This window comes from Podarcis cretensis, assembly GCF_951804945.1.
Source record: "Podarcis cretensis genome assembly, chromosome: 7".
NCBI lineage: Eukaryota > Metazoa > Chordata > Lepidosauria > Squamata > Lacertidae > Podarcis > Podarcis cretensis.
In genome coordinates, this window is record NC_137176.1 from 52023386 (window position 1) to 52047024 (window position 23639).

Sequence of the window (23639 nt, forward strand, 5' to 3'; positions counted from 1 at the left end):
AGCATATTCTGTTTTACAGTGCCCACAATTGTATTATTACTTCTAGTCTTGCTGTCTCTCAAGATTCTAGTTTTGCTGTTTCCAAAATGCCCATTGTGATCAAAGGGAAGATTGGGCAGTTCCAAGTTTCCTGAACCAGCCTTTAAGCACCCAGTCATTGTCACAAATGCAGTTGTATCTGTTTCATTTTTCCTCTTGAGCAAATTTTCAGATCACTTCCTTTTGAAGTGCTTTCTGGGCTTTTCTGGGTTTCTTTGTTCCCTGAGAGTTCCCATCAAAGCCTCTTGGCCCCCTAGTCCTGTCACTTAGCTTCTATGTGTGTATGTGTGTGTGAAAGGGAGGGGGGTGGACTGTGTCTGATTTTCTTCTGTTGTTTTTGTATAATCGACCTGTGGGGCAGTTTCACTCTGCCACTTTTTTGTTAGGAGACAGAAAGTGGCTGGCCTAGGAGGCAGGAGGATAGTCATTTATAATGTACACAAATATATATAGGAGCCTGATCTGCTCAGTTGTGCTGAGGGGAGTGAGAGACTCTGGAAAGGGAAAGAGGACAACCCCCACCGTGGTGAGTAACCCTGTTATTCCGTTATGGTTTTAATATGCATTTGTAATTACTTTTACTAAATAGCACACCATAAAGCTTTGGTTATATATTAAATGTAAACTGAAAGGAATGTAAACATATGTATTGTTAATTATAAATAGATAAGTAATGACTTAATAGATGCAAAAAAGTCTTATTCAGATGTATCAATCATTTTACGTTACCCACCAATTGTCGCATGATAGAGTAGACTTTTTTTGGTCTCTGAATATGTGAATAACTTGACTTGCGTTATCTTTTTACATATTTAATAAAAAAAAGTATATGTTACAAGGTGCCTAGCTCAATAGACTTTCATGAGGCTATATGTGTTCTATTTTCTAACAGATAAACCGGTTTCATTCAGGTACTTTGAGTTGGGTTAAAGCCAAGTACTTTTAAAGTAAAAGGCTATTTAATCCATGTACATGTCTTTCTTTGCATCACATTTTGAAACAAAGCAAATGGCAATAAAAATAAATTGCTCCTGAATCTACTGTGAACATATTAAGAAACACAGACTGAGAGATGGAATGCAGTCCAAAGCTCCACAGAAGAAGGCCCAATGCATTTCCAGAACTGCAGGTGGACATAAATGCACACAGGAGGAAAGTGTGTTGGGACAGTCCTTAAGAGGGTAGCAGCTGGGCCAAGTCTTGAACATATGGAAGCCTTGCATGTGTACTGGCCCTTCTGAGTATACAAGGTGCCTCTGTAGCAGAAGAAAATCTTTAGTGCATGCTCACACTAGAGTGTTATATTTTAAACACTCATTTATTAATTAAAGCCAATACAATATATCACTGTTTTAATGACCTCCTCCAAGATGGCCTTGATTTTGGAGTTTAGCCATTCACATCAACATCTGGTGAAGCTTCCAGAAAAATTTACACAAAGCAGGTCATGTGTTCTGTGAAGGACCTAATCAAGTTCAGAAGGAACTTCCTGGTTACTATCCGAAGGAGGCTTTGGGGTTTTCATCCTTTCTCTGTCCATTAATGCTGAATTAAATAAGGTGCAACAATAATTGTTCCATGTGGGAAAGTCAACCCTACGGCTCCAGTTCAATGCTGACATTTTATTAGAACTTTTACAGGTAATTAAGAACTGGGAGGAAAGCTCAGTGCTGTTTCACTCCAAGAGGAAATACCTACTTGAAACTGTCCTCCCCATTTTAACCCCCTCCGTGGCTCCTTCCAATGAGCTCTCGGTAACCAAAGGTACTTCTTGTTTCCTTACAGGTGACAGAGGAAATGAGTTTAATATTACAGTATTAATATTAATCAAAGTAAGTGTGCTTAAAGTAGATTTCACTAAGTTGGGTCCAGGCTTCCTACCAGCAGAAACAGGTCCTGCTCAGGGCCTGATCCACTGGCTGATTGAGAGGATGTATGATTCTATTGCATGCATTAAACAATATGCTCTTTATAATGCAACATTACACATGCAATCAAGCCAGAATCATTGGAAAATAACATGAAGTTAATTTCACAATAATATATTATTCTAGTGATCGCTATTCATGAATATGTTTTGAAGCACAGTTTAAACACTAGCTGCTCCTTGCTGAGAATCTGATACACTTGTTACAACCTCAAAAGGAATGGAGGAAAGTGTGAATGATTTATTTGAGACCCAGCAAGATCAGCCTGGACAGGTTGAGGTGGAGATGTAAGACAAGGGAGTTGTATTGGTGCGTTGTTACTTATTTGAAACAAAGTCCCACAAAACAGATTAAGAAAACCCATTTCAGGACTGAGCTGCATTTGAAGAGTGGAAGGTGTACCATTTGAATATATTTTGTCTAATGTCAGTGCTGCCAGCTCCTTCAGATGACCTGTTTCTTGATCATTCAGCATGATTTGCTTGCAGAAGATTTAAAAACCTGACTATGTCCAGTTTTCATTGAGTATTTGTTAGATTTGCTTACAGGCAGTTGCATGACAATGAGACTTTGCATTCATGCTGATTTGCTTGTGGATTTTTTTACACATCTTCCCATTATTTATTTATCCCACACTTTCCAATACATTTTCCTGTCACTTTCCAAACAGCAGAAAAAAATAAACCTTTTTTTTAAAATGCATTTGTTGTGCCAAGGCAACAGAGTGTTTTAATCCACTTTGTGCAAACCTAAAATTCAAAATAACGACAGTCTAAAGGCACCCTCTGTTTTTCTCCAGATTCTTGAATATAATACTCTTTCTGAGGATCAAATAAAGTAAATATAGCATGTAGTATTATGAAAACATAAAACAATTTGAGATAATTTAATAATTTATTGCATCATTTCTGTATAGTCTTTCTTAATTTAAGACGTACAGTATATAGCAAATGGATATACTTAAGCACCAATAATTTGTGATGATGAAACCATTTGACATGAGTTTTTTATTTGCAGAAGAAAGGGATAGCAGTTCCAGAAGAAAAACTAGGGATAGGGCAGAAACAGCCAAAATATCTAGCTAGCAGAACCAGTGGTCAGGGATGATGGGATTTGGAAACTTCAGCTGGTGCAGAATTCAGTGGCTGGGTTGCTCACCAGAGCAAGATGGTTTCAGCATATTACACCAATCCTGGTCCAACTGCACTGACTACCGATTAGTTTCCGGGCCCAATTCAAAGTGCTGGTTTCAACCTATAAAGCCTTAAATGCCTCAGGCCCGCAATACCTCAAGAACCGCCTCTTTCCATATGAACCTACCCGGACCCTGAGATCATCTTCTGAGGTCACGAGAGGTCCGGAGGGTGGCAACACAAGAACAGGCCTTCTCTGCAGTGGCTCCCCGTCTGTGGAATGCTCTCCCCAGGGAAGTTCGCCTAGCACCTTCACTATACACCTTTAGACGCCAGGCAAAAATGTTCATTTTCAACCATGCCTTTGCCTGACTTGATCTGCATCCTATACCCTTTTTAAAAATGCTGGCTCTTTGGGGGGTATTTTTATTGGGTTGTTGCGTTTTGTTTTGTTTTTATGTATTTGATATTTTATGAGAACTGCCCTGAGACTTTGGGGTATAGGGCAGCATAGAAATTAAATATAAATAAACGATGGGAATTATAGCCCCCAAACAGCCAAGTTCGGGAAATCCTTAATTAGTGAGAGCAAAAAGGAACAGTCATCAGGATGATCTGCAATATCAGCTATAGAATCACATCTTAAACCCTTTTAGTTAGAGCTTCTGATAATTTGTTGCTTCACTTTGAATACACCTACTTTTTGTTTGTTTTTTTAAAAAGGTGTTTTATTCCATATTTCTACAAAAAAGGTATATTTGGTAGTGTTGATACTGTGCGTACGGCATTGTTTCTTGTTCACTTCTTGTAGATGTTGAAATGTTGGCTCAATTGTTTCACTTAGAAACATAAAAATAATGGACATCTTTATTAGAAAATGGAATGTATACATCAGCCAATAGCCAAACTGTTCTCCTAGTCATGTAGCATTAAAGGAACTTTAGATAAATGCTACTGTCCTCATTGAAATTCTTCTTTACAGAAAAAATGTTAATGAGGTAGAATGGTTAGACAAGACTGAAGTAAATTAGCTTCTGTTATCTATGCAAGCATAAAATTTGACCCAAATAAATCTCTGTTAATAATTGTGATACTAATGTGTGTTGCTTTGGCTTCTTCCGCTGTCGCTTGACTTGTACAGCAGTGAGAATTTGCTTTTCCAAGGAAGCTTTTCCACGTATTCTACACAAAATATCTATCTGTTAAGGTCAATCCCAAAGAAATCATTAGTGTAAACAAGCTGCAGAGTGTCATTATCACAAAGGAGCATTAATTTAGTTTGCCAAATTGATTGGTTGATTCCATTAATACCCAGTCTTTCCTCTAGGAAATTCAATGCACATGGGTAACCAGGCAGTCTCAAATCCTGATGTGTTTGAGAATGCCAATGACTATTACTGCATGGGTACAGAAATTGGGCCAAGGGAAGCACTGGTAGAATGTATCCCTCTTCCCAGGTATTTGGTGAGAGGAGAACTTGTTGCCTTAAAATTGTTTCCAAGTAATGTAAAACTTACTTGGAATGTAATGTAAAACAGCATCTTAAAAAGTAGGGACATCACTTTGCCAACAAAGGTCCGTATAGTAAAAGCTATGGTTTTCCCAGTAGTGATGTATGGAAGTGAGAGCTGGACCATAAGGAAGGCTGATCGCCGAAGAATTGATGCTTTTGAATTATGGTGTTGGAGGAGACTCTTGAGAGTCCCATGGACTGCAAGAAGATCAAACCTCTCCATTCTTAAGGAAATCAGCCCTGAGTGCTCACTGGAAGGACAGATCATGAAGCTGAGGCTCCAATACTTTGGCCATCTCATGAGAATAGAAGACTCCCTGGAAAAGACCCGGATGTTGGGAAAGATGGAGGGCACAAGGAGAAGGGGACGACAGAGGACGAGATGGTTGGATAGTGTTCGCGAAGCTACCAGCATGAGTTTGGCCAAACTGCGGGAGGCAGTGGAAGACAGGAGTGCCTGGCGTGCTCTGGTCCATGGGGTCACGAAGAGTCGGACATGACTAAACGACTAAACAACAAAAAACTTTGTCATTCCACCCTTAATGCCTGTCCTTCTGTACTCAGCAATTAATTAATTACTTGCATTTTTGCACTGAGGTGTCTCTAAAAGGTAAAGGTAAAGGTACCCCTGCCCGTACGGGCCAGTCTTGACAGACTCTGGGGTTGTGCGCCCATCTCACTTAAGAGGCCAGGGGCCAGCGCTGTCCGGAGACACTTCCGGGTCACGTGGCCAGCGTGACATCGCTGCTCTGGCGAGCCAGAGCCGCACACGGAAACGCCGTTTACCTTCCCGCTGGTAAGCGGTCCCTATTTATCTACTTGCACCCGGAGGTGCTTTCGAACTGCTAGGTTGGCAGGCGCTGGGACCGAGCAGCGGGAGCGCACCTTGCCGCAGGGATTCGAACCGCCGACCTTTCGATCGGCAAGTCCTAGGCGCTGAGGCTTTAACCCACAGCACCACCTGCGTCCCCTAAGAGGTGTCTCTAAGCAACAATAAAAACAGAAATAATAGAAACAAGCCATGTTTGAAGGTCAGCTAGCAATAATTACTTTTTAGGGTGCAACAAACCACTATCCATAGTTCAGATGTAATGAAAAGCCAGGCCTCCTGATAGCTAATCCCACTTTTGCCAGAGTAGGAGCAAAGAAGGAGTGATTGGTTTGTATGTACAAGTGTGGGGCTTTTCATGGAGTTTGGTCTATTATGTGTGGACATGACACATGACCCAGAAGCTACATTTCTTTCTATATATTCCAAGACTTTATCCACCAAGGAGAAACATTGACCTTAATACTTGGCTAGCTGCTCTATAATGCCTGCAATATTGCCTGCAATATTGCTGCTTTTACTGCAATTGTTGCCTTTTGGGAAAGAATTTGGGACATTCATGACACATATAAATAGTTACATAAAAAAACCAATCAGCAAAGATTATGACTGATTGGGTTAGAGATGAAAGCAGTCTCTCTCAGTTGTATTTTTATCCTCTGGAGAACCACATTTCTCTGAAGTGCTTTGATGACCCTGGTCAATAAAGCAGCAAGAGCAAATGATATATGGCAAATCTCAATCTTGGTGCTGTTCTACTTTTCCTTGCCTTTTCGAGAACTGCAAGTGAAACGGGGGTTTCCTTTACCACTTAACCTGACTTTTATTTCAACAGTGCATATTGATAATGTGCCAGATAGCCAACACAAGATCTGAATTGCTTCATTGGCTTATTGCTCTATTGGCTCTTGTGATCTACACAGCAACAACTGGATTTCAAAGCAGATTGGAGGAAATAATACTTGCTGCATTTACCGTTTTTGTTGTTGCTGCTCATATCCACTATGGAGTCTGTGTGGTAAAATATGAGCTTTTATCATAATTACTAATAAATACAGATTGCATTTTAAAAGTATGGAAATACGTTTCTGACTGCCTTCAAAAAAATCTGGGGACTAGACAAAATGAAAAGGAATAATGCCTTCCATTTTGGGGGATGTGTGGCTACCTGTTATTTTCCTTTTAGTAACTAAGCTTTTTGGGCTGCCTTCAGCTTGGAGGGGGGGGGGGTAATTTTTAAGAGGCCTGGAAGAGAAGTAGTAAGAATGTGACTCTTTGGGTTTATGAAATAAACTCAGGTTTTCAGTCATGTAATTTTTTCTAACACAACAGTAGTCATTTCTGTAAATCATTGCCTTGAAACACACATTTTACTGTAAAATCCACAGTAAATTGCTGCCTAACAAGGAACATCTGCCAGTATTTATTCTCTTGCAAACATCTCATCATTATTGGCTCAGATATGTCTGGATAGTATCAGGAGCAGGAAATGCCAAAGCAAGTTTTTCTTATTGAGGAATATCGCCTGAACTCTAGCAAAAAGCATCCACTCAGTATGAAAATCATTCTGTAATAAATCTTGTCTTGCTGGATGCAAGTTCTAAAGTGTGCTTATGTCTGGAGGCATAATAGGTATACAAATAAAAGTAAGGTTTAAAATTTGCGGTGTAATGCAATCTAGAAAAGATCTATTCACAGCAGCTTTTGTGTCTTTAGTTTTAAATATTTGAAAATAATATAACTGTATATAACATGATACTTTGGCTAGATATTCAAACTATGGTGACTCTTCTCTAAGACAGGGATAGAGAAATTTGTGGCCCTCCAGAGTCTCCCAAATTTTGTCAGCTTCAGCCAAGAGAGCCAATTGTCGAGGATTATGGGAGGTATAGTCCAACAGCATTTAGAAGAACACACATTTCCGCAACCCTGGTCCAGGACTAGATTACTAGTATTTTGTGATTTTATCTTGTGAACCACCCTGAGACCTGCAGGTATAGGGTGGTATACAAATGTTGTTAATAATAATAATAATTTGCCTATGTGTCAGAGCTGCCTCCAGGTCCCAGCTCACAGAGGACCAACGCTAGGCTGTAGTTATGTACAAAAGTCTTTATTGAGATTCAGTCTCCATTTTAAAGCCGCAGCGTGCAGCTCTACGTCCCGACCTTAGACCGGCGAAGTCCTGTCTAAGTCTCCTCCCCCTCCACACCAGTTTAAGACTCTCGCTTTGCTCCACCTCTTCCTAAGTTCCTTTCTCCTCTGGGCCCTCCTGCCCGCTAGGGTCTCATCCTTCCTGGACTCCTCTGACGCTGACCCTGACGATTCTTGCCCCTCCTTCCGGCGGGCTTTAGGACCTGGTTCCCTATCCGGGCTACCTTCTGTGCCGCTCGCCTGTACCTTTGAACTTGGCGCGCGCGCCCAGCCTGCAACTTTCCTCTTAACCGTTAACTCGCTCTCTGATGGAGGCGTGGTCAACCCTGACTCATCTTCTCTCGCTGGTGGTGCATATGTGGGCTCTGACACCTGGGACTCCTCCCCCCCACTACGCTCTGGTGGGGAAGCTGGTCCTGACTTCCAACTGCTGCTCTGGGAGTCCCCGCTGGCCCCTTGCTTCTGGGGTGTCCCCCTTGGGTCGCCCCTTGCCCTGCCCATCGGCGCCCCCTTCTGTGAATCTTCCGATTCGCTGGAGAGGCTCATGGAATCTATCGGGCTGCTGTCATATTCTCCTACGCTGCCCTCGGATTGCTCCCCCTCGCTTTCCATCTCCTCTCCTCCCTGCGCTCCCGCTGAGTCCCTGACACTATGTGATGATGAACATTAGTGTTTTTGTTTCTTTCATTTTGTTTATTTTAAACAACACTTTCCCCATAGCGATTTGCAACAAAATGCATCCAAAATAATAAATAATAGTAAAAAAGATTCAGCACACTCTGCAGAAACAGTTGGGTCTAATAAATAGGTCATTCACACACTTCTAAAAAGGAGATCCTCTATTGAAGTTGTGAAGAGCAAATGCCCTAATGAAAAAAGGCAACACACAATACCTCTGAAGACAGATCTTAAAGCAGAAGAGAGTATTTGGAGGAGCTGCTCTACAAGTAAGAAACCTTGCCGTATATTTATACCTTGGCTCTGATTAAATGCATATTAATGAGTGAACCTGCAGACCCACTAGCTTTAACCAGCCATTGGTAGTAGTAAAAATATGATAAAGGAGCTATTACAGTTTAGTGTAGTAATCACTTACTGAACTACATACCTGCTATATACAACAGTTTAGCTGCTGTGGCTATTATTTCAATTAGGTAAGCATCCAGATAAATATTTTAAAGAATAGATTGCCCCAGATCTATAAACAATTCAGTGAAGTAGGTACATCCTGATGAATTACAGAACGGAGACAGCACAGGAATCGCCTCTTTTATGTCAAATGAGGAAACCCAGTGAAATGTCAGTTGCAATAAAAACAAATTACTGGGTTGTATTCAACATTTGTCATACTCGGGGTAGAACCATAGAAATTAATGAACATGACTAACTTGTTACTTTAAATGGATCTATTCTGAGTAGTCCTGGGTAATATATTGATAAGCGCCTCAGCTGCTGCGGTGAGAGGTAAAGCTGGGGCCAATGCACCACTGTATGGCTGGTGATACATGGCAATGTTGAAAACCTAACATCACCCAGCCCTAATTCTGAGTAAAACTCCAACCATTGTTTCCAACAGTGAATTAATGCAGACACTAGCCCTGAACCTTATAGCAGCATGGTTATGAAACAGAATCAGGGTTGATCATAGACAGGAAATTGGACAGAGGGAAAAGGGAAAAGGAGAGAATCCTAGCATCCCACATAGTGGGCCACAGCAGGCCAGCAGCTGGCTGAAACAGAACACACATGTTGAAACATTAAATGCATTTCACTAAAAGGGAAAGCCAGAGGCATAATGACTGAAGTGGAAGAATAGAACATTACTTAAGTTGACATTATCTGTGTGAATGTTGTAGAACATCTGTGGAAGGGAAAGAAATATGCAGCAGACTAGAAAGAGAAAACATATAAATGGCAATTCTTGATAATCTGGAATTCAGACCGGAGACCACAGATAGATGGCTGAAATGGGCTTGGAGTCTTACGTTGTGCAGGCCGCATAGTGATTGCAAATGTGATAATCAAAGTTTATGGTAAGCCTCAGTAATATTAATATTTTTTTCTTTATGTCACTCTACACATTGTTTATTATCTTAAGAATGTAATTACTCCTCATTCCCCCCTCCACTTCCCTAAAAATAGAAATAACAGCTGCACTATGTATAACATCTGGATGGTGTCCTGCAAAAATAAGAATCTCAGGTATTTTGAATACCTTCCTGTATGATTTTGAGCTTCCTGCTCTCAGAGTTGCCTATAGTCAATCCTGCATACGGTTTCCATTAAGGAGAACCTTTGCAATAAAGCCTTGACTTACATACAGCAGTTAAACATCTGCACTGCATTAGGACAGAGATGAGACAAAACCATGATGCTTGAGGTTAAATCTAAATTTCCTACTGCAATGCTAAAGTATGATTTGTTAAAAGAAAAGCAACCAAGAAGAGTAGAAATAGAACCTTAGACTAAAATTAGCAGTCAGAAAGTATTAGCTGCTCACTATTCTTTATATGATGTGCGGTTTTTGACTAAGAAGAACACAATGACCACAACCATTCTGAAACAGAGTTCCCTCAATCCTCATTTGTTTTCTAAAGAAGGCAGGTGGAGTTCCTTGGGCTATATTAACATTTATTCCTGTGAACTATTCCTGTTGCTAGCACTTTTCTGAACGAGCGTATCTTTAGCTATTGCTAACTCCCATATCTATCAACCAATTATCCATTTTCACCTTACACTTATGTGAAAAAATAAAAAAATTACTAATATCAGAAACATGCTGCTATGTGATTAGTATCATAATGCACAGGATGAGGAAAATGATGTTACTAACATGAGCAGAAACACATGAAGGTGGTAGAGTCAAAGGTGCCTCCCTTTACAGTGATCTACTTTACTTTAACAATCCATGAAACAGAGGCAGCGCCTTAATAGACTAAGCAAATTATACCACCTCAGATTGCAGGCTAACATGTGAGGCACATAGACAGTTCTAGTCCAGTCTTCTCTATAAAATGTCATGATGAAAATACACTTGCACTGTCTTTCAGATGGTACAGAATACGTACAGTACTACTACTACTACTATTACTTCACAGGGTGAATAACTGAAGGAAAGAACATCTGAAGCAATCTTGATTAATATATTAATTCTAGATTACAATGTTGAACTTCTGAATTCTTTGCTGGTAGCTAAAGCAAGAGTGAAAATTCAACTCCTGGGTGTACCTAGTGCATTTTTACATATGCAAAAATCCACAAAACTTTGCACTCAGATGCTTTTGACAAGTAGTGATCGCAGTAATAGGGGATCACTGTCAAATGTTCAGTAGTGACTAATAAATGTCATCCAATGGCTACATGCCAATTAGTACTTAATGGCCCCCCCATGGGGAGCCTGGGAAACAATCTTGAAAAGTATGAGAGCCTTTTAATATTGCTTTGTTTTTCTTTCCTTTAAGATGCTAAGATAATATAAAATGCCAATTTAACCTACTAAAGAAATAAATGTTTTTGGGATCATCATGGTAAATACAGTTTTGTATCCCCCGGCTTATATCCGCAACTCAGAATAATCTATGCAAGCATCACTTCATTTCATGGCTATTGCACAACTTTCAGTGGAGTGGTGTGGGATAAGAGCTCCATTAACTAAAGCATTTGGCTGCAGAACCAACCCAGCATTAACACAGTTAATTTATAGGTGAATGGGAAGTTTCAGTATGGCAACCTTGCTTCTGGCAATTAATTGGCCTGTGTGTTACCTTCCTTCAAAAGACTCCTCAAGATTCAGTGCTTCATCTTGGCTTTTCTAAAGCAAACTTCCTCCTTTCATCTATTTTCTCTTCTCCTTTTACTTAGACTTGCTTTTTACACTCCAAGCCTGCAGGGTCTATCTTTTATTTTTATCTGTGCACAGCACTCCGGCTATTCCTAGATGCTTTATAAATAATAAAAACAATAATTTACTGCTGCTGTCAGCAAAATTGCAATGATCAGTCTGTCTCTATTTTTTCTACAAAATGAATAACTACAAGGCATCAGTTTAATACTTCAGGGTGTTTTTACATGTGAGGTTTGGATAGCTTTTCTTTAAATACAAACAAAAGCCTATACATTACTAGCACAATGTACACTTAATTGCCCTCCTGTGTTCTGTACTGCAACAACAACACTCACATGTACCACAACAGAGAGAGGGAGGCTCAAAAGCACTTCAGTCTTTTTTTGTGAAAGGGGGTCATGCAGTGCATGTTTATTCACAAATAAGTCCCACTGCACTCAGTGTGGCAGAATCACATGAAAATGTGCACAAAGTGCAATCTTGTTTTCTCCTTTCCACTTTCAATTTTCAAACAATATGGTACATGATCCCAATGGCCAAAGGGCCATTAATTTACCATGATGCAAATTGACTGAATCCGTGTCCTTCACCATGTGTCCTAACCACCTGTCCTTACATGAGGAAATTAATACAACCCAAAAATTCAGCTCATTGCGGACTGGCCATTGCGGACTGACTGAACCATGCAAATCAGCTCTAAGAAAGGTGGTGTTGTTGTTGATTCAATTCGTTTTAAATTTGTATCAAATTTTATCTTCATCTAAAGGTCACAGGGTGGTTCACAACAGAAAAATAAAAAATGAGAATACAAAAAATATATAATAAAACAAAAACTAACCAACAAACCCCTCCTCCCCACAAATACATTTAAAAAACCATAGAATGTTAATCAGCTAACCACCTGGTTGAAGAGAAATGTTTTTGCCTGGCACCTAAAGATAGTAGATATGAAGGTAGACTATAGGGCCACTCGTGGATTTTGCAAAAATGAGAATGGAGGATATTACATTGGGTTAACCAGAACAGGATAAATGGTGCGAAACACATTTATTTTTCTATTGATAGCCTTAGAAATATTATATATGTATGTATTTTCTCAGATAAATTACATCCCAGGCACAAGATTTTCCTCTTGAATGGTAATAACCATTGTGTCAAAAGGTAGACCAGAACAGCCTCCCTTAGAAACACATCTAATCTCCCTAGAGTACTGAAGGAAGAAAAGTTACATTTTCCTGCTTTGAAAAATTATTCACAGCTCTCTTGCATGTGAACCACTGAATCCATGTTGCAACCCTTACAAGATAGCAGAGTGTGCCTAAAGGTTGTTTTTGGTTGAATGCAAATGAAAAGAGGAAGATTCTCTTCTGGGGATTTTAAAGCTTTAACCAATCTTCCACAAATCTTCTTAGCATGAGGAGTGTGAAATAAAGCCTCCTCCATGGCTTAGCAAGTACAAGAAGGGTTGTTACTTTTCTTGTTAAATTAGCTGCCACGTCTTTTAATGACAAGCAGTAAGGGAAAGGTGCATTTCATGCACTACTCAGGCAGCATAGTGGCAGCACCTCTCATGCACTGCGCCATTTCTTGGCCAAGCAGCATAAATCTTTCTCAAGCACCTGTACTCACCTTATCAGTATAGTTCAGCTATGGTTTTCCCAATCATCAAATTGCATCCAAGTAGCTGTGCCATATATTAAACCCTTGGATGGGTGCAGCACAAAAAACACACAAACAGCATAGTTTCTGCCAAGACAATTTATAACAATGTTGTAAGATAATCTCATAATGGCATAGTACAAAGTTTACTGTGAATGTGCAAATGGCTCTCGCTTCACTTCTCCCCTAGTGGAAGTGACAAGCCATTATCCCTGGCTTAGCATTACATTTGAGCCAGGGATAAGTTAGCAACCATGGCTTGTTTGGAGTGGAACAATAAAACCAATTGCCAAACCAGGAAAACACTACTGGCAGTATGTTGGGGGCGGGGAGCTCGAGGAGCTTATTCCATGTGATTCCTATATAATGGAGTCACTATCATGTGACATCCCATGTATTAGATCAAAATTGCTGCTAAAACATGTCCCCGAGTAACCATTTGTTTCAAAGTGCATTGGTCTTGGAATAAATTCTGTTTCAACCTCCTGGATACCCATCAACATTATTTTCCCAATGGAGGAAAACAAACCATGATATTGGGTCCAGCTGCAACACTAAGTCTGGGTTACTGGTTTGTTCCTTCTGTTTTTGCTAAGCTGGTCATTGCAATAGATCATTAAATATGGTTTACACTGACATGCAAACTTGGTCAATAAAAGGAAGGGAGGCATTGGGCTTAAAAGAAGTAGCAAGGAGTTGGTAGGAGGAACTTTTCAAACTGCAGATAATGTTGCAAATGTAGAACAGGGCCTCCCCACCAGAAAAATGGGTACTGAAGTATTTGTAGGGTTCTCTCAATGAATTAATAAAAGAATTATTTATTTAGCAAAGGTCCAACCCACAAGTAATACAAAAAAGCATGTTTAACTCATATCAACACTTGAGGGGGGAGGATTTTTAATTTTTTATAAATGGGGAGGGAGAAAATACCACCAATACCACTTGAAAAGCAGATCCTAAAAGTGGTACAGGAAATTTGAGGAAGGGATTAAGGGGATTAAGTGAGCCAGTGTGGTGTAGTGGTTAAGAGCGATAGACACGTAATCTGGGGAACCGGGTTTGCGTCTCCATTCCTCCACATGCAGCTGCTGGGTGACCTTGGGCTAGTCACACTTCTTTGAAGTCTCTCAGCCCCACTCACCTCACAGAGTGTTTGTTGTGGGGGAGGAAGGGAAAGGAGAATGTTAGCCGCTTTGAGACTCCTTAAAGGGAGTGAAAGGTGGGATATCAAATCCAAATTCTTCTTCTTCTTCTTCTTCTTCTTCTTATCACTCATAGTCCATCCTCTGCAAACTACAATTCTTCAATATATTTATAAAACTGTTTTAGTTGATAATACTACAAATGTACTGTTAAGGTGTTTTTAATCAGACAATTAAAGTGAGCACAGGAGAGTGATATTAGTAGGGAAAGCATTCCTATTAAGTTCTTATAAAACATAACGAAGAGGAAAGAGGATATGTCACCCTTTTATTAAAGGCTCTTAGGTAGGATAAGCAATGCTAATGCCATTATCGGATAGAACAGGAATCCAGCATGCAACTTTAATTAACAATAAAGAAGAATTGACACTCAATTTCCCTGGCACTAATCTAAAAGTTTCTTCTGTGTGGGCTAGGTGTCTCAGGTCATACTACAAAACAAAATGTAAAGACTGCATTTATGCCTCTCGCACTTTCATCAACACACTGAAAATTCAAGCAATTATTTTATTAACTACATATTTAAGTGCTATTTTTCTAGAAAGAGGTATTGGAACTCACCATGCACACCTCCCTCATTCTCTTAGAATGGCAATGACACACACCTGACAGGTGCTGGAACTGAGTTCTGGTTCGTTCCAGCTGAAGAAAGCCCTGCATATTGTTGCCAATGCATTACTCCCCTGGACATAGCTTGCTTGTGGGGCTGGTAGCGCAAAGGTTGCAGGTTCGATCCCCCATATGGGACAGCTGCATATTCCTGCATTGAGGGGTTGGACTAGATGATCCTCAGGGTCCCTTCTAACCCTATAATTCTATGACAAGCATAGAATCATAGAGGAAAGGTTGCAACATTTGGGACTTTTTAGCTTAGAAAAAGGTAAGAGGTGATATGAGAAAAGTTTACAAACTTCTGCATGATGTGAAGAAAGCAAGTAGAGAAAACCTATTCTCCCTTTCTCATAACAATAGAACTTCTGGACATTCAATAAAGCTGAATATTGGAAAATTCAGAACAGACAAAGGGAAGTACTTCACGAAGTGCAGTATTAAACAATGGAATCCACTCCCACATAAGGTAGTGGTGGCCTCCAACTTTGATAGCTTTAAAAGAGTCAAATTCATGGAGGATAAGGCTATCAGTTGCTACCTACCAGCCATGATGGCTCTGTTCCATCTTCCCTGTCAGAGGCAGTATGTCTCTAAATGGAAGTTGTTGGGAATTGCAGGTGTACAGAGTGCTCTTGCTCTCGGGTTCTCTGCTTTTTCTCTCTCTGCTCCTGAGATAATGAAAAAGTCAGCATTTCTTTGTCCACTATGTATTTAGCATTTTGGGTCATCTTGCTAAATTTTATAATACAGGAGTTCTTTTTCCTTTATGAGGACATGACATAAGCCAAGAGGCAAGCATCTTAGAATCACAGAATCATACTGTAGAGTTGAAAGAAACACTGAGGATTTACTAATATCAGAAACATGCTGCTATGTGATTAGTATCATAATGCACAGGATGAGGAAAATGATGTTACTAACATGAGCAGAAACACATGAAGGTGGTAGAGTCAAAGGTGCCTCCCTTTACAGTGATCTACTTTACTTTAACAATCCATGAAACAGAGGCAGCGCCTTAATAGACTAAGCAAATTATACCACCTCAGATTGCAGGCTAACATGTGAGGCACATAGACAGTTCTAGTCCAGTCTTCTCTATAAAATGTCATGATGAAAATACACTTGCACTGTCTTTCAGATGGTACAGAATACGTACAGTACTACTACTACTACTATTACTTCACAGGGTGAATAACTGAAGGAAAGAACATCTGAAGCAATCTTGATTAATATATTAATTCTAGATTACAATGTTGAACTTCTGAATTCTTTGCTGGTAGCTAAAGCAAGAGTGAAAATTCAACTCCTGGGTGTACCTAGTGCATTTTTACATATGCAAAAATCCACAAAACTTTGCACTCAGATGCTTTTGACAAGTAGTGATCGCAGTAATAGGGGATCACTGTCAAATGTTCAGTAGTGACTAATAAATGTCATCCAATGGCTACATGCCAATTAGTACTTAATGGCCCCCCCATGGGGAGCCTGGGAAACAATCTTGAAAAGTATGAGAGCCTTTTAATATTGCTTTGTTTTTCTTTCCTTTAAGATGCTAAGATAATATAAAATGCCAATTTAACCTACTAAAGAAATAAATGTTTTTGGGATCATCATGGTAAATACAGTTTTGTATCCCCCGGCTTATATCCGCAACTCAGAATAATCTATGCAAGCATCACTTCATTTCATGGCTATTGCACAACTTTCAGTGGAGTGGTGTGGGATAAGAGCTCCATTAACTAAAGCATTTGGCTGCAGAACCAACCCAGCATTAACACAGTTAATTTATAGGTGAATGGGAAGTTTCAGTATGGCAACCTTGCTTCTGGCAATTAATTGGCCTGTGTGTTACCTTCCTTCAAAAGACTCCTCAAGATTCAGTGCTTCATCTTGGCTTTTCTAAAGCAAACTTCCTCCTTTCATCTATTTTCTCTTCTCCTTTTACTTAGACTTGCTTTTTACACTCCAAGCCTGCAGGGTCTATCTTTTATTTTTATCTGTGCACAGCACTCCGGCTATTCCTAGATGCTTTATAAATAATAAAAACAATAATTTACTGCTGCTGTCAGCAAAATTGCAATGATCAGTCTGTCTCTATTTTTTCTACAAAATGAATAACTACAAGGCATCAGTTTAATACTTCAGGGTGTTTTTACATGTGAGGTTTGGATAGCTTTTCTTTAAATACAAACAAAAGCCTATACATTACTAGCACAATGTACACTTAATTGCCCTCCTGTGTTCTGTACTGCAACAACAACACTCACATGTACCACAACAGAGAGAGGGAGGCTCAAAAGCACTTCAGTCTTTTTTTGTGAAAGGGGGTCATGCAGTGCATGTTTATTCACAAATAAGTCCCACTGCACTCAGTGTGGCAGAATCACATGAAAATGTGCACAAAGTGCAATCTTGTTTTCTCCTTTCCACTTTCAATTTTCAAACAATATGGTACATGATCCCAATGGCCAAAGGGCCATTAATTTACCATGATGCAAATTGACTGAATCCGTGTCCTTCACCATGTGTCCTAACCACCTGTCCTTACATGAGGAAATTAATACAACCCAAAAATTCAGCTCATTGCGGACTGGCCATTGCGGACTGACTGAACCATGCAAATCAGCTCTAAGAAAGGTGGTGTTGTTGTTGATTCAATTCGTTTTAAATTTGTATCAAATTTTATCTTCATCTAAAGGTCACAGGGTGGTTCACAACAGAAAAATAAAAAATGAGAATACAAAAAATATATAATAAAACAAAAACTAACCAACAAACCCCTCCTCCCCACAAATACATTTAAAAAACCATAGAATGTTAATCAGCTAACCACCTGGTTGAAGAGAAATGTTTTTGCCTGGCACCTAAAGATAGTAGATATGAAGGTAGACTATAGGGCCACTCGTGGATTTTGCAAAAATGAGAATGGAGGATATTACATTGGGTTAACCAGAACAGGATAAATGGTGCGAAACACATTTATTTTTCTATTGATAGCCTTAGAAATATTATATATGTATGTATTTTCTCAGATAAATTACATCCCAGGCACAAGATTTTCCTCTTGAATGGTAATAACCATTGTGTCAAAAGGTAGACCAGAACAGCCTCCCTTAGAAACACATCTAATCTCCCTAGAGTACTGAAGGAAGAAAAGTTACATTTTCCTGCTTTGAAAAATTATTCACAGCTCTCTTGCATGTGAACCACTGAATCCATGTTGCAACCCTTACAAGATAGCAGAGTGTGCCTAAAGGTTGTTTTTGGTTGAATGCAAATGAAAAGAGGAAGATTCTCTTCTGGGGATTTTAAAGCTTTAACCAATCTTCCACAAATCTTCTTAGCATGAGGAGTGTGAAATAAAGCCTCCTCCATGGCTTAGCAAGTACAAGAAGGGTTGTTACTTTTCTTGTTAAATTAGCTGCCACGTCTTTTAATGACAAGCAGTAAGGGAAAGGTGCATTTCATGCACTACTCAGGCAGCATAGTGGCAGCACCTCTCATGCACTGCGCCATTTCTTGGCCAAGCAGCATAAATCTTTCTCAAGCACCTGTACTCACCTTATCAGTATAGTTCAGCTATGGTTTTCCCAATCATCAAATTGCATCCAAGTAGCTGTGCCATATATTAAACCCTTGGATGGGTGCAGCACAAAAAACACACAAACAGCATAGTTTCTGCCAAGACAATTTATAACAATGTTGTAAGATAATCTCATAATGGCATAGTACAAAGTTTACTGTGAATGTGCAAATGGCTCTCGCTTCACTTCTCCCCTAGTGGAAGTGACAAGCCATTATCCCTGGCTTAGCATTACATTTGAGCCAGGGATAAGTTAGCAACCATGGCTTGTTTGGAGTGGAACAATAAAACCAATTGCCAAACCAGGAAAACACTACTGGCAGTATGTTGGGGGCGGGGAGCTCGAGGAGCTTATTCCATGTGATTCCTATATAATGGAGTCACTATCATGTGACATCCCATGTATTAGATCAAAATTGCTGCTAAAACATGTCCCCGAGTAACCATTTGTTTCAAAGTGCATTGGTCTTGGAATAAATTCTGTTTCAACCTCCTGGATACCCATCAACATTATTTTCCCAATGGAGGAAAACAAACCATGATATTGGGTCCAGCTGCAACACTAAGTCTGGGTTACTGGTTTGTTCCTTCTGTTTTTGCTAAGCTGGTCATTGCAATAGATCATTAAATATGGTTTACACTGACATGCAAACTTGGTCAATAAAAGGAAGGGAGGCATTGGGCTTAAAAGAAGTAGCAAGGAGTTGGTAGGAGGAACTTTTCAAACTGCAGATAATGTTGCAAATGTAGAACAGGGCCTCCCCACCAGAAAAATGGGTACTGAAGTATTTGTAGGGTTCTCTCAATGAATTAATAAAAGAATTATTTATTTAGCAAAGGTCCAACCCACAAGTAATACAAAAAAGCATGTTTAACTCATATCAACACTTGAGGGGGGAGGATTTTTAATTTTTTATAAATGGGGAGGGAGAAAATACCACCAATACCACTTGAAAAGCAGATCCTAAAAGTGGTACAGGAAATTTGAGGAAGGGATTAAGGGGATTAAGTGAGCCAGTGTGGTGTAGTGGTTAAGAGCGATAGACACGTAATCTGGGGAACCGGGTTTGCGTCTCCATTCCTCCACATGCAGCTGCTGGGTGACCTTGGGCTAGTCACACTTCTTTGAAGTCTCTCAGCCCCACTCACCTCACAGAGTGTTTGTTGTGGGGGAGGAAGGGAAAGGAGAATGTTAGCCGCTTTGAGACTCCTTAAAGGGAGTGAAAGGTGGGATATCAAATCCAAATTCTTCTTCTTCTTCTTCTTCTTCTTCTTATCACTCATAGTCCATCCTCTGCAAACTACAATTCTTCAATATATTTATAAAACTGTTTTAGTTGATAATACTACAAATGTACTGTTAAGGTGTTTTTAATCAGACAATTAAAGTGAGCACAGGAGAGTGATATTAGTAGGGAAAGCATTCCTATTAAGTTCTTATAAAACATAACGAAGAGGAAAGAGGATATGTCACCCTTTTATTAAAGGCTCTTAGGTAGGATAAGCAATGCTAATGCCATTATCGGATAGAACAGGAATCCAGCATGCAACTTTAATTAACAATAAAGAAGAATTGACACTCAATTTCCCTGGCACTAATCTAAAAGTTTCTTCTGTGTGGGCTAGGTGTCTCAGGTCATACTACAAAACAAAATGTAAAGACTGCATTTATGCCTCTCGCACTTTCATCAACACACTGAAAATTCAAGCAATTATTTTATTAACTACATATTTAAGTGCTATTTTTCTAGAAAGAGGTATTGGAACTCACCATGCACACCTCCCTCATTCTCTTAGAATGGCAATGACACACACCTGACAGGTGCTGGAACTGAGTTCTGGTTCGTTCCAGCTGAAGAAAGCCCTGCATATTGTTGCCAATGCATTACTCCCCTGGACATAGCTTGCTTGTGGGGCTGGTAGCGCAAAGGTTGCAGGTTCGATCCCCCATATGGGACAGCTGCATATTCCTGCATTGAGGGGTTGGACTAGATGATCCTCAGGGTCCCTTCTAACCCTATAATTCTATGACAAGCATAGAATCATAGAGGAAAGGTTGCAACATTTGGGACTTTTTAGCTTAGAAAAAGGTAAGAGGTGATATGAGAAAAGTTTACAAACTTCTGCATGATGTGAAGAAAGCAAGTAGAGAAAACCTATTCTCCCTTTCTCATAACAATAGAACTTCTGGACATTCAATAAAGCTGAATATTGGAAAATTCAGAACAGACAAAGGGAAGTACTTCACGAAGTGCAGTATTAAACAATGGAATCCACTCCCACATAAGGTAGTGGTGGCCTCCAACTTTGATAGCTTTAAAAGAGTCAAATTCATGGAGGATAAGGCTATCAGTTGCTACCTACCAGCCATGATGGCTCTGTTCCATCTTCCCTGTCAGAGGCAGTATGTCTCTAAATGGAAGTTGTTGGGAATTGCAGGTGTACAGAGTGCTCTTGCTCTCGGGTTCTCTGCTTTTTCTCTCTCTGCTCCTGAGATAATGAAAAAGTCAGCATTTCTTTGTCCACTATGTATTTAGCATTTTGGGTCATCTTGCTAAATTTTATAATACAGGAGTTCTTTTTCCTTTATGAGGACATGACATAAGCCAAGAGGCAAGCATCTTAGAATCACAGAATCATACTGTAGAGTTGAAAGAAACACTGAGGATCATCTAGTCCCAATTGGTGGGAGACAGACCCCCTGCAATACAGGAATATGCAGTTGTGCCTTATGAGAATCAAACCTGCAAATTTGGTGTTATCAGCACCACACTCTAACAAAGTCTGAGACTTTTTAAATTAGAATTGTGTCTAATTTATTTTGGAAAAGCTTCAAAAAATAGTTAGGGGAAATGTATTTGGCCAGGAACTAAGTAAGAAATTTCATATACTAGTAGTACTGGAGAAATATTTCTGCACTTTTTATTAACAATAAAAAGCCCACTGCCTTATATAAGAGTCAGACGCTATAAAAGAGAATGTAATTTAACTTCATTTGATTTGTAGCACTCTGTAATACCTTTTTGATGTTTGAAACTGTCAGCATTGCAATGAGTCCCCCGATGTTCTGGTAGCTTTTACTCAAATACTATAATAATTACTGAACTATATTACCAGCAGTGCAATTCTTCCTGGCATATCACACTGTGCATAAATGAATGCATATTTTATTTGTGCAGCAATCAGAAATTGTTGTGAAACCCATAAACCCATACATGAATTAAAATGTTTTTACTTTTTGTAATTTTTGCTTTTAAAAACCTGTGACATAATAGCAGACCCTTTCAGTCACCATCCTTTATGAAACAATTTATTCTCATTCCCACCATATATATACTATATAAAGAAGTATTCTAAAGAGAATTTAGACTGAATCCATTCTGTTATTAATTCACATGATGCTTGCTGTGAAGTTCACATACTTCCCCCTGCGGAGTGATAAATCTTTTTACACAGTGTCACTGAAAATGTTACTGAGATCATTCAATTCAAAACATATTTATTTGGAATTAGAGTCCATTGATTTCAGTGGAAACTATATTCACAGCACTCCAGTCTGAAACACATTACTTGGAAGCAAGTCACATCAAGTGATTTAACTTGAATTTGCCTTTATTCAGTAATGCTTAGGATAAAGCCTATATGTCTTAAATAATAACTGAAAAAGAACAAGGGGGAGGGATCTTCAGAGAACTAGCTCCCAAACCATTTATGCCAGGAGTGGCTAACATTTTTTGGTCGAAAAGCCACATTAATCCCTGACCAACTCTCAAGGGAACACATTCCTCTTTTTTAAGCCTGAGCTCAAACTGAGCTTTGACCCACCTGTCCTCCCTGCAACTGTTGGCTACTCTTGTATACTCCTCCCTTGTGATTTCCCCTTTCTTCCATTTCTTATATGTGCTGTGATTTTCAAGCCACATCTGTGTATTTGAATTGATTGAAAAACTCAAAGAAACAGCATGAAGCATTAAAATGATTATGCTTACTATTTCAAACCCTTCAATTGTCCCTATTTTCCAGGGACATCCCTGATTTAGAGGTTATCAGAATGTCCCACTTTTCCTTAGAATGCTGCTGCTTCTGCCTGTGCTGCCCTTGCTATTGCCTCCATCACTGGCAGAATATTGGTGCTGGCATCTGCACCAATTTCAGGTGAGATCTTGCTGGAAATCAGCGCTGGCACTGCTTCTGTGCCACGGGCAAAGGCAGCAGGGTACCCACAGGGCTACTGCCTTAGGGGTTTCCGCTGTCCCTCTCCACCAAATGTCTTGGCCAGCCCTGGGCCTGGTTACCTAGCGAGTTTCATGACTCAGTAGCAAATTCAACTTTCCTCTCACAGTCTTAAAGACTATATATACATTAGTGCCTCCATACAAGGTGAGGCTGCTGGATCCTGTTGCATTTCCAGTTGGTTTTTTTAAAAAAATTATGTTGATATAGCCACCATTGAGGAGGGTGGAGATGCCTTCACCTCATGTGTATTACTGGATTTGTTTACTTGCACCAAACGTCATCTGCATATGTGCATCTGTTGCCTCAAATGTACACACCTCACCTCAACAGTGTTTTCAAATGTACACACCTCACCTCAACAGTGTTTTCAAACCAAATGGGAAGGCTGTTTGAGGGGGAAAGCACCAAACAGCATTATTACTCAAGAAATTTCAGAATATGGATGGATTGTGGCCAGCGTCATGTGCACTCTGGGCTGGAGTCAAAAACTGAAGGTGGCTAAGTGCATAAATAATGATTTAGCATCAATAAATAAGCCCTTATAATCTTTCTCACGCAAATATCTCCTAAAGCAGGTACCATACGGTTTCCTGTAAGAAAAAGAGAGAACCCGTATATAACTGCAACCGACTGGGAAAATTTTACTGGGGGCTCTGAGGCGATGTAATTGCGTCCCGTTATCTCAACGGCGAAGCCCGCGCGCACACTGCAGCTGATGCGGAGAACATACAGGGCGCATGCGCAGCGAGGGTAAAAGCCGTTGCGAACGGGGTGCAGCGCCTTGATGCTCGGGGGCCCCCGTGCGGCGAGAGCGAGAAACGTCAGAAAGAGGCGCCGGCAGCCTTCTATTGCGTCGCGCGTCACGCGCCTTTCGCCACGTCCCACCCAATCAGTGGCTCCGCCGATG

General features: G+C 40.0%; 2 long non-coding RNA genes across 2 annotated transcripts in view; both read right to left on the reverse strand.

Moving 5' to 3' along the window:
* The window catches only part of LOC307219507, a 73459-nt gene extending 59409 nt beyond the window's left edge, over nt 1–14050 (reverse strand). The window contains exons 1-2 of the long non-coding RNA XR_013840453.1: nt 13070–14050; nt 11361–11536 (exon numbers count right to left, since the gene is read on the reverse strand). This is a non-coding gene — a long non-coding RNA (uncharacterized lncRNA). The remainder of the gene's footprint in view (nt 1–11360; nt 11537–13069) is intronic.
* Nucleotides 14051–15783: 1733 nt separating this feature from the next.
* On the reverse strand, nt 15784–23476 carry LOC307220751. The gene is made up of 4 exons (XR_013841078.1): nt 23082–23476; nt 22643–23049; nt 18475–18591; nt 15784–16941 (listed from the first exon to the last, which is right to left on the reverse strand). It is a non-coding gene; the product is annotated as an uncharacterized lncRNA (long non-coding RNA).
* Between the last annotated feature and the right edge of the window lie 163 nt (nt 23477–23639).